Source organism: Euphorbia lathyris, chromosome 6 (assembly GCF_963576675.1).
Source record: "Euphorbia lathyris chromosome 6, ddEupLath1.1, whole genome shotgun sequence".
NCBI lineage: Eukaryota > Viridiplantae > Streptophyta > Magnoliopsida > Malpighiales > Euphorbiaceae > Euphorbia > Euphorbia lathyris.
In genome coordinates, this window is record NC_088915.1 from 32,563,812 (window position 1) to 32,572,572 (window position 8,761).

The window sequence follows — 8,761 nt, forward strand, 5'->3', positions numbered from 1 at the left end:
TTCTTCTTATCTTTCCTCAGCATGGGGCAGCTTGACTTTATATGGCCAGTTTGATGACATTCAAAGCATGTAATGGGCTTTGAGTTGTCTTTCTTGTATTTGCTGTCGCTGGAGTCAGCTTTATACTTATCAAACTTTCTGTAAGGCTTCTTAGAATATTTGTCATTCTTCCTGAAGAGCCTTTTCATCTTCCTTGTGAACATAGCCATCTCCTCATCATCTGTTGAGCTCCCGTCAGTGGATTCAGCTTTCATGACAAGAGACTTCTGCTTCTTGTCTTCAGATTTTTCCTTCACCTCAAAGTTTTTCATAGATATCTCATGGGTCAGCAATGAGCCGATGAGTTCGTCATATTTGTAGGTGGTTAAATCCTGAGCTTCCTCAACAGCGGTCTTCTTTGCTTGCCAGTCTTTAGGAAGACTCCTGAGTATCTTTTTGACTTGTTCTTCCTCAGTGAAGATTTTCTCAAGTCTCTTGAGCTCATTAATGATGTTGGTAAACCTTGCATTCATGTCAGATATGCCCTCATCATTGTTCATCTCGAACAGCTCGTACAGCCTCATCTGCTGGTTCACCTTGGACTCCTTTACTTTATTGGTTCCTTCGTAGGTGACCTCCAGCTTCTTCCAGATCTCTTACGCCGACTCACAACCTGAGATTTTATTATATTCTGCAGCATCGAGCGCACAGTGAAGCATATTAATAGCCGAAGCGTGATTTTGAAGCTTCTTGAGATCATCCTCTGTCCATTTGGCCTCAGCTTTTACAACTGTTAGGCCAGCCACAACTTCGATAGGTACAAATGGGCCTTGCACTATAGATAGCCAGGCACTCATATTTGTAGCCTGAATGAAATTTTTCATCCTATTCTTCCAGAAGGTATAGTTAGACCCGAAGAATAGGGGAGCCCGAGTGATGGACAGCCCCTCAGGCAATATCTGAGTTGTTTGGTTTCCTGGGAGAAACCGAGTACTGTTTTTGCCCATGGTAGGGATCAGCTCAAGGTTGTTAGAACTTTTACAGTGAGCTTTTAAGCTCTGATACCACTTGTTGGTCCCTTATAATGTTGCAAGTATAGTTCCAAGGGGGGGGTTAGGAACTATTTAAACTTTTTAATTCTTAGGGCAGACTTCTTTTCTTAAGAGGAAAGGTTTTAACAGCGACGCTGAGTAATCAGTAAGATACTGGCTTAGTCAACTGGTGACTAGGTCAGTTTCTTGACTTGAGTTAGGAGATAGCACTTTAAGTCTATTCCTGAGCTCAGATGTTCGATGCGCACAACTCAACTTGACCTCTTTACTTGGTCAGTTTTTGGTTATTTAAGCAAGCAATATATATAAGGAGTTTAAAGTAATATATATACTCAGCAGATTTATCCAGGTTCGGCTTCTTCTAAGCCTACGTCCTGTCCTCGGAACACGTTCCGAGATTTTGAATCCTCTACTGAGCTCTTTAAAGGTAGAGCCTCAAACCTTTTACAATCTTAGCAACTGAGTATAACAAGAGTACCTTCCTCTATTCCTCTACTCAATCCTAATCTCTCACTGAGTACTATAACCGAGTACTCAGCCTCTCCTTTCTAATCTCTAGAAATGATAAGTGTTTGTCCTAAACAATGATTGCTAAGACACCTTAGATGATTGAATAATCACTCTAGACTTTTACACAAAGATATGAAATGTAGTGTAAGATTTGCTTTACTTTTTGCTTGCAGAACTTGCGTAGAAATTTGGTCAGCGTAATGGCTTGATCAAGTTCTGTGTTGAATGAAGCTTCTGATGGCACTATTTATAGAGACGTCTTGAGGCATCGGTCATTTCGAATTTCGAAATAACCTTTGGAGGGAAACGGCTTCCTGTCATTGTCATCCTGACTTGCTCAGAGCTCTCGGCCAATCAGATTTGAGTATCTTCTGTCCTCGGTCAGGTTTTGGTTAGCTCGGCAGAATGTCTCTCCTTTTATGGTAAAGTCAACTGGACAGCATACTGTGTCGTCTGAACTTTACCCAAAGTGGAAACTCTTTGTCTGGAAGTTTTCCTTAGCCAGCTACTGTCTTGTACGCTTTGTCGAATCAACTCAGCAGCTTCGTTTCGAAGTTGTTCCTTGAAGGTCTTCTAGATCCTTCTTCCGCTGAGTTGCGTTTTGTCCATAACGACAACGTTTTGATAAACGCGTGCCGAGTTGTATTGAACCGTTTGACTTGGGCTTTGACTCTTGTATTGGGCTTGGGCCTTTTAATCCTTATGTCTTATAAACAATTTAACTCAACATTGAACAAACACATTAGTAGAATAAATCAAAGTATTTAAACTTAGTGTGTTTAGAATATGTTTTTTAATTATACTTGAACAATTTTGTCAAATCAAAATTATGTGGAAAGGTGTTTCAACAAGATGTTCCCTCTCTTCATATCAGCACTGACTTTCATGGAGGTTAGAACAGCTAGAAATATTTGCAATAGCAGGAGAAAATATGTAATCAGAAAGAACCTTATCGTTTCCAACTATCCTTGTTCACTTCTACAATGAATTCTAAATTTTAACATGTTTGACTTGCAGCCCGATCACCAAGCCCAGGGGAATGTGTTTGGGGTATTGATTATTTCCCTCCTGTAACCAATGCAAGAACAAACGTGTCCATTGAACTTGAGAATCGGTCTGTTTGACACTTTGTATAGGAACATATACCCTCATTGGGACTTTTGCGGGTTGTAATGGCGTTAGGGTGATTGGGTGTGTAGTGAAGGCAATTTTTTTGGCTAATGAGGATTGTCGAGCTTATTTCATTTTTGTTTTTGAGCCAGAACAGATGTGTGTGATTTCCATGATCGTTTTTGTGTTCTGTTGAACGTTTTTTTAGACAAGAGTGCTACTGATTCTTTTCTTTGTTGGCTTGTCTTTTCATTTTAGTTCACAACAGAACAAACTTTTAAATGAGGATTTTCTTGGCTCAAATTTTTTATGGATTCGACGGTCCTCTCGGGGTTCTTTTTGGGATTGAGGATGGTCTGGCGGTCGTTCAAGATGGTTTAACCAAGGAAAGTGTTGGGCTCAAATGGTTGTTCTAATGGTATGGAGAGAAGGGTAATCGTATCCTAATGCCCAAATCATGCTGGTATCGAGTTCCTTTCCTAAGGTCCGAACAGGCATCCAAAACAAGTCCTAGACTCCTTGTTCAAGATGCTCCTCTCAAGAAAAAAACAATGTCCGATTATATTGGCTCAATTCCTCACTTGATTGGTGTGTTGGACTCTTATATCTAAGGGTTGTTTCCCCAAATATGTTGAATTTCATATTCAATGAAGATTAAGAACAATTAGTCTTTATGAGTTTAGTTCTTTTGACCTTTATTAACTCCTTTATGCAAATATTCAAGCTAAACTATCCTTCATTATGGTTTAGTGTGATTGTTTAAAGGGGTAGCTTCTCTAAAAAAAACAAAAACTTGGGGGTATTTTTATCGTGCAATGGTTACCCCCAAAACAATCATGAATGGTGATAGTGCATAATATTTGAACAATTAAAATACCAACATATTAAGTTTCCTTCCTCCTACACAAAACATTGCATTGTCCCTAATGCAAGAACATGTATGGGAAGAAAATACACTTAGCCATCTGTGATATGCAAAGAAAACAGAAATAAGAACACATTACCAGATAAAAGAATCCACACGGCGAGAGAAGAATTAAGCTTCGGTAATGGGAGAGGAGACTTCGTCCTCTCCCTTTTTCATTGGGGTCTCACCATCATTGTTCTTACCATCGGTAGGGTCGGGGAACAGGTTCTTGGATGGGGATGGTGCTGCAGGGGTGCTGCTTGCTTGTTCTTTGGAAGGTGCAGGCCTGTTCTGCAATTCTTTCACTTGCGCCTGTAACTCAGCTATCACCCCATCATGAGCCTTAACCCGTTCACACAGGTGCTTATTATGTTCGAACAACTGTCCCACATAGTTCATCACCTGCCTCATGGAAATGTCCCCTGTGTCTACTGGCCCTTCTCCACTGTCAAGCATTCTCTGTTTGCTCTCCGGGTATGCCATCTGGATTGGTTCGACATAGCGCGGCTCCCCAGAGGCCTTTCTCTTTACTGATTGTTCTGCAAGTGGTTCCTCAACCACTAGGACCCAGTTTCGTCCCACTTTGTGACAAATGGAGAGCTTGTTCATGGCCTTGTAGTCGAATGGCTCCATGGTTTTAGCTAGAGTGAGAGAATGCTGGAGCGGATTAAAAAGTCCCACAGTTTTCGTGATCTTGGTGATGAAAGGGCCGTATAACAGGCATTTACTGGTTGTTCCCTCGATACCAGCCAGGTGCATGCCAACCCAATGTCCTACATTGATTCTCTTTGCATTGACCATACACCAAAGAACAAACAGGTCATTGCTGGGGATGTTGCTTTGGTTGGCCCAGCCGAATAGAGTTGCTGTCAGGTACTTCTGAAGGTAGCGCAAAGGGTGTGTTGACAACTGTGAGGATTTTGAATCACTAGGATTGTAGGAGGTATTTCCCATGTGTAGACACCGAGTCGGAGGACCTGTGACGAAAACCTGGAAACAAGACGGTGGAAGCGATTGATTCTGAAAGTTTCAAAAAGAAAAAAAATAAATAAATAAATAAAATAAATAAGTTACGGTCGGTCGCTGTTGTCGATCGGATAGCTCGCGAATGCTTAACGGCACGGTGCGAGTGCTTAGCGGCGGCTGGCGCGCGTTCGACGACAGTCGGACGCCCGCTCGACGACGCAAAGCGCGCGCTCGACGTCTGTCGGACGCACGCATCCAACCATGAATGGTACGCGCTCGGTGTCCGAGCAAGACACGAGCTTGGCGGAACGGGACGCGCGCTCGTCAGCCAAGAGGCGTGTGCGCCCGGCAGCGCGGAACACGCGTTCGGCGGTCACGATGCATGAACGCCCGACGACACGGAGCGCGATCTCGACAGCCGCGGGGCATGCACGCTCGACGATGTAAGACGCGCCCCGGCGGCCGTTGAGCCAGTGGCCGACCATTATTGGGCGGTAGCCCAACGTAGTGTTGGGCGGCCGCCCAACAAGCCTTGGGCGGCCGCCCAACAAGCCTTGGGCGGCCGCCCAACGGCTTTGGGCGACGCCCGATTTTACTCGGGCGTCGCCCATTGTTCCGGGACCCGTTTCCCTATAAAAAAGGGCACGGATCCCAATGAAAAAGGAGGAATTTTTGGAGCTTTCTCACTCTAAACATTTTTAGAGAGAGAAAGTCAATTTTTTGGAGAAAATATTTTTTTTCCCAAAAAAATCCAAATTTTCCAAAGTTAAATTTTTACTAAAAAAACACAAAAAACCGGAAAATCACGACTCGTGGAATCAATCGGCTTCGACTGTCAGATACCGAATTTAAGGTATTATCCGAGGACTAGACTCTTTTATTTTATTTAATTCATTCCTTTCCTTTATTTATTTTTTACGTTATAGTTCTTTATTTATTTATTCTTTTATTTTATCACGTTTTATTTAATTTGGCATATTTATTTAATTTTCATCTCGTGTTGAATAAAATTCGGTTTTGCCTTAAAATAGAAAACCTCGTTTTCATATCCCAATACAAACCGTAATCCGATAAAAAGGTAGTTCGGGTGTTAAAAACGTTGTAATTATAAGTCTCAATTTAAAAGAATTTCCGAATAATGTTTTAAAATAAAAACGTCGTTTTAGGAACTTCCGTTATTGACTATGACCCATTTTTGGTAGTTCGGAAATCCAAAACGATTGAATTAGACTTAATTTAAAGCTTTTGAATAAATCTGGAAACAATTGGAGTGCTGCTGTAATTTTCCGTTTCTGTCAGTAATTGCTGTTTACCGACGGATTTTCCGTCGGTAAATCTGCTGGAATGTAAAAAATGCTATTTTGGTCCCTGTTTCTTAACTTTTAGGCTTTTGGTCCCTTGTATATATATGTATATTTATGTAATATATATCTTCAAACTATTTTTAGACATTTGGTATATATAATTATTTAGGATGTTTATATATCATTTTTTATTCCATTTTTAAATATAAGTATATGTATATATATATATTTTTTCTTTTTCATTCCTTTTGGGTTATATTGGATTTTATTTTAAATGTTATTTACTTGAGCATTTTGGAGATAATTAGTAGATATTTTATGGATAATGGGTATTATTTTGATAGTTAAACTACATTATGTATATGTATACATATAGTTTTTGGGGATATTTGGGCTATATTAGTTATCATTAAATAAAATTATTTTGGGTGATAAATGTCATTTTCTTATTTATGAGTTTTATTTACTATTTTCACATATTTAAAGTATAAATGTATTATATTTAGTATTTTCATATATGTATTATATAGTCTCTTTTCATTAACTTTTATTTCATGTTCCCTTTTTTATTTAAAATGTATATATATATCTATATTATTTTCTTTATTCTTTTGGACCATTTAGGGGTCCATATTTCAAATGGGCTTTACTTGGGAGTGAATTTTGATTTAATGTGTTTATTATTGTAATTATATTAAAGTAAGGTTCCACTAAAGAAAAAAGGGAAAATTAAATCACAAAAAGAGTTTTTAATTTAATCATTTAAACTAATGAATTTTTAGAGGTTCCTAATGTAAATAAATAGTGTTTTCTTGACATTTCAAATCGTTTCTCAAAACATCACGCTTTAAAACCTTAGTCCGTTCCAACGACGGATTAAGCGAGCCTTGTAATTAAAATCGTTTTCATTGTAAATAATAAAGTTTTGAATCGTTTTCTTAAATGATTTGTACAAAATAAAATTGACTTGTATGTTTAACCACGTTTTCTTATTAAAGGTTTTTTTTATCTCAATGTTTTCAAACACTCGAGCCGTTCCAACGGCGATTCGGGTGAACTTCATCAAACGGGGTTTTAAAACGCACCTAAATCATTCCAATGGCGATTAAGGTGCGAACCATGTAAATAAACCCGTTTTGGGGAAATAAGTTAGTATAGAATTAACTCGCAACACGACATGTAAATCACATTGTAAATAAACCACTTCTTCCTTCCTCCCCTCTCTTTTATATTGAACTGACGTAAATGGGTGATTCTTTACTAAAGAGGCTTTTCAATAATATATACTCAAAACGGTTTCCAAAATGAGAAAGAAAAGGTTTCAAATGAATTTTAAACTTAAAGAAGTATACGATTAGTCCGTTATCGCCTAACATGCTGAGTAGGAGGTCGGTGGTTCATAACCGGGCGATGTCGGGGTACCTAGTAGCCTTTCTCCGGAAAGGAGCTAGCCTTCTCGGCTCATACCTAAGTTTCCCGAACCCACACCGGTCTCCCGTAAGGGATCGATGTTCATTTTCCCATTCGTGGGTGGCGACTCTTCCATATCTCCGAGCTCCGGTCCTGCCGTGCAGCTTGATTCCATGATTGGTTGCTTCGGCGCCAATCACCGCTTATGTCGCCATGAGGTGTCCACCCCCCGGTCCGCCCGGGAGATTAGGCCGCGGCACCTCGTCTAACAAGTGGCGACTCCGCTGGGGAAGCGAGAAATTTGATTCCGGAAGGCGTGTATTAAGCCCTTAACGGGGACGGATCGTTTTACTTCTTTTCGTATGCATTCATGTGCATTATTGCAAACCCTTTGGGTAATTTCCGTGAAACCTCTAGTGAGAGTCCATTCGTCGCTCGAAAGAGGCTAGTGTAAGTTCCCCCTTACAGTAAGGCGCCAAAGGGTCCCCATCCATTCGTTAGGGGCGAATTTGTGCGGTCCTGTGAGGTCCCGCGGTCAGCCGTGTCAGCATATAGTAGCCTTAGAAGTTTCCATAGGATCACCCGTTACTATTTTTGATGTGATAAATGAATCAGTTCGTGTTTTCAAACCGCCATGATACGTGTCTAAATCCTAAAGTATGTAAAGAAAATGAGACGATGCGTTAATATATACTCATGAATCGACATACTAATTACCCTAAAACATCGAAACGATTTGAACTAAAGACGACTTAGTTATCTCGTATGAATGAACATGTGCGACCCGCCTTGTCCCTTTCGGTGTCCCAACGAAGGCACGTGTTCAGGAAATGCGTTATGACGTAAGCACGTATTAGTATGAATCGGTTCGGTGTTAAGGATAGTTACATTTCGATACAAAAGACTATATTAACAGTAGCCGTTATTCACATTCTTTAGATAAATTGGGATAAAACGAGATCACGACGAAACGAAAACGAAGAACATTTCTATCTTGAACGACCCTATCGTAACGTGAAAAGTTTCGCACAAGTAGCCCGTCCCTTCCGAATAAAAGATGAGCTTTTACGTTATGCCTCGTGTCGTTCTTAAGAGAAATGGATGTGTCCGTACAGATGACTAAGAAAATAAAGAAAAGAAAAATGAACTAAACGACCAAAATCATTCCGAGTCTACGATATATGTCAATCTCAAGAGTAGTTAAAGAAAATAAACCAATGCCGTTGAATACGTGCCTCGAACGAGTGTATACCCTGTTTAAAACTTTGAAGCCGAATTAAGCCAAACCATATAATTGCGCCATATGGACGAGACTGCGGGTTTTGACTAACGACTCGATCATTTCGACCGTTACCAAAACTGCAAGAAATATGGCCCGATGTACGTGTTTGCTTAATTCGTGCCTAAAGGAAAGAGAACGGTGATGTCCTCGCTTTGAATAAGCATGCGATTCAACGAAACGTTGATTTTCTATAACCACACTAAGATGATATATCCCGTGGATTGGGAAGAACAACGAACTG